This window comes from Pinus tabuliformis, chromosome X (genome assembly GCF_031772625.1).
Source record: "Pinus tabuliformis cultivar Carrire ecotype Pingquan chromosome X, CPIR1, whole genome shotgun sequence".
NCBI classification, from domain to species: domain Eukaryota; kingdom Viridiplantae; phylum Streptophyta; class Pinopsida; order Pinales; family Pinaceae; genus Pinus; species Pinus tabuliformis.
In genome coordinates, this window is record NC_142308.1 from 415,656,660 (window position 1) to 415,659,442 (window position 2,783).

The 2,783-nt window shown below is 35.4% G+C and overlaps 1 pseudogene; it reads right to left on the reverse strand.

The window, feature by feature from the left end:
- Positions 1-749: 749 nt before the first annotated feature.
- LOC149140306 (small ribosomal subunit protein uS19 pseudogene) lies at positions 750-1,205 on the reverse strand (annotated as a pseudogene).
- Positions 1,206-2,783: the final 1,578 nt, after the last annotated feature.

Sequence of the window (2,783 nt, forward strand, 5' to 3'; positions counted from 1 at the left end):
TTTCTGAGTGGTCCAAATTAACTAGGTGATATTCCTCATGTTGATTTTCATACCCAGGATGAGAAATCTAGCTTACTGAGGCAGGAGTAGAAGTAGAGAGACGTTCTCCCACAAATAGTGGCACCTACTCTATGTCAAGTCATCCCAGCTACAATAAATTGAAAAAGAGGAGGGTAGTATTGCTACTTACAGGCAAAGGATCCGGTTGGGAGGTTATTTCTTGTTTTCTCATGATACGCTCTTGACCTGGGCAACATTCTACATATCCATAATTGTATAACTATTAGAGGACGCAACTTGGGCATTTGGCACTACAAAACAGGAAGGGACTACAATACTAAGTTTGCTAGGAATCCTAGTACGGAATAGAGTTTATTTACAGTAGGTGTTATTGGCTTTGATCCCTCTCCCAACCTGGTAAGGAAGAAGAGTAGCAGGGAAGGAATAATGAAATGAAATGATATTTTAACATTTACAAGACTAAAAATAGTCTATGGAATGAGAATTTTTTTTGTTGACAAAAATTTCATCAAAATAACCAAATAGTTCAACTTGTACAATATATATAGTGCATTAGCTAATTAAACGTAACAATACACCCAAAATTACTCTTCAAAAATTCATTTAAGCATTGTGAAAGGATTTACTGATGTGAATATGCAACCAATTATTTGTGCCTATACTTGTAAGCTGAAAACAATTAAGAATACCCCACTACATATCCACCATATCAAACGATCTAAGCTGGTCTACTTTAGAGGAATAAACCTAGAGGAGTGTGTAGCACCAATACTAGGTCTTCCATGCTTAACTAGATTATACGAAATAGAAAACCCTACCAGATAATGGCCAATCATCTCAGGCTTGATTTCGACCTGATTGAATGTCTTCCCATTGTAAACACCAATAATGCTACCAATCATCTCAGGAACAATTATCATGTTACGGAGGTGGGTTCTAACTGGCTGTGGTTTCTCACCTGCAGGAGCTTCCCATTTCGCCTTACGGAGCTTCTTGATCAAGGCCACTGGTTGCCTCTTCAAACCTCGCTGAAACATTCTTCAAGCACAAGCATGGAAGATCTTGACGAGCTCTTCAGAGGTCATGTCCAAAAGGGCATCCAGATCAACACCCCTGTAGGAGAACTTCTTGAACGTTATCTTCTGCATCTACATTGTGCTTACATCCACATCTGCATCTGCCATGGCTGCAACTGAATCAACAAACAATGCCTCTTCTCTTCTCCGGAAAACATACTCAACGAACACCTTACCTCAAGAGGTCATTTCCAAAAGGGCATCCAGATCAACACCCCTGTATGATAACTTCTTGAACGTTCTCTTCTTCGACTGCACTGTGCCAACATCCACATTTGCATCTACCATGGTTGCAACTGAATCAACAGACAACACCTCTACTCTACTCATGTAAACACACTCAAGGAACACCTTACCTTAAGAGTAGCGGGAAATTAATTGATTAGCTTTTAACAATTTGTCAATTGAATAGCGGGAAATTAAATTTTAATGGGCGATTTTAGATTTTAGAGTAGCCAAAGTTTAGATTTTCACAATTTGTTAATTTTTTATGTTGTCACTATTGAGTAGGAGGTTTTTTCGTATAGAGGTTATATATTTAATAGATTTGAAGGTCCAGAGAGTGATAATTTTGGTTGAGAGTTTCAATAAAAATATAAAGAAAAAACTTATTTTGAAAAATGTTTGTATCATATGAGAGTATATAAAAAACTTCTCTAAGCAAGTATTTTCATATAAAGAGGGAAAGAGAACATGAGATTTACACATAAGGCGACTATAAAAGACCTCCCTAATCAAGTATGTTCATATAAAAAGGGAAAAGAAAACATGAGGTTCACACAAGGGGAATATCAACTAACCCGTAAGGAGGTGGAAAATATACTTAATTCTATGAATAATGTTATTAATAAACTCAAATATTCCTAGGTAGCCCCATTATTTTTGGGGAATAATGTTATTAATAAACTTCAAGTAGTTGTAAGTAGCTCAAAAATACCTTATTAGAAGTTAGTGATAGTTTAGTTTACATTAGTCATTCACATTAGTCATTTTTAGTTTATTACTTATTAGCTTGTCATATATTTTAACCCGTGACTAAATTAGTCATTTATGTTAGTTGTTTTTAGTTGTGTCACTTAAAATTGCTCATTTTTCATAGTATTTCACTTTAAAAAGTTGTGGTGACTAAATTTTTTAGTCACCTAGTCACTAATTTCTCATTTTCTACTATTGTTTTGTTAGAGTTGTTGGTGTTAAAGTTATTGTTTCATTGCAAAGGAGTTTCAAAGGTAGCCTCTGTTTGGGGACCATGTGGCTGTAACCATGTTGGACTAGTGTGATACCTACGATATTTGTGGATGTGATCCACGAGTGGATCTTGCATACATTTGCTAGGATCACTTACTTATTGTAGATATGATCGGAATGTTAGGTTTGATGCAAGCACATGCACCTACATTTGGGCGCAGTCAGATTGGTGAATATATAAAGTTTTCAGATATTTTGGATCATTGTAGCAATATTGGCAGAAAATGAAAATGAAAGGAAATATGATGTCCGCGTAAGATTTGTTGCAATTCACATGAGAGTGAATGACATATTTGAACATTTTATTCACCATCTATTCTCTCCACAATGCATTCCATTTATTGAGTTAAAAGGTTTGATTTTTTTAAACCAAGCCAAGCCATAAGTTAGACTTCGTTTTTATGGAGAGTAAATTTTGTATGGTTTAAAGGAGAATTA